Source organism: Podarcis raffonei, chromosome 6, assembly GCF_027172205.1.
Source record: "Podarcis raffonei isolate rPodRaf1 chromosome 6, rPodRaf1.pri, whole genome shotgun sequence".
Taxonomy (NCBI): Eukaryota; Metazoa; Chordata; class Lepidosauria; order Squamata; family Lacertidae; genus Podarcis; species Podarcis raffonei.
In genome coordinates this window covers 58143089-58143553 of record NC_070607.1, presented here as the reverse complement: position 1 = coordinate 58143553, position 465 = coordinate 58143089, and positions in this window count along the sequence as shown.

Genomic DNA, 465 nt, shown 5'->3' with positions numbered 1-465 from the left:
CGCGCACTTCCGCCCAGGCCTCAGGGATAGGCCAGCGCCCACGTGCCTATGGCGGGACCAGCGACGCGCGGGATCAACTAACAGAGAGTCTCCCGCCAAGTCACGCACCACACCATAGAGGTTAAAGGGAAACAAAGGCTAGAGCGGAATGGCGAGCGGGTAGAGTGGAAGTCACAGAGATAAGGAGGAGAGAGATGCTCACCTGCAAGAGGAAGTTTCTACGGAGCTTGCTTCGTCGCACGAGGCGGGCTGCCCACGCGCGGGGTGTAATTGCTGCAGGTGATTGGCAGCAGCTGCCTCTCGTTCACACGCGGCCGAAACAGGTGTCCCCTGATTAGGGTGTTTCCCCCGCGCCCAATTCGGATCTTACTCCCAAGTGGGAAAATTGGGTTTAGTCTCTGAATCTTTAAAAGCGCGATATTGGCTGAATGTAAACCAGTGGAGCACGAGGCTTACGCACGGAAA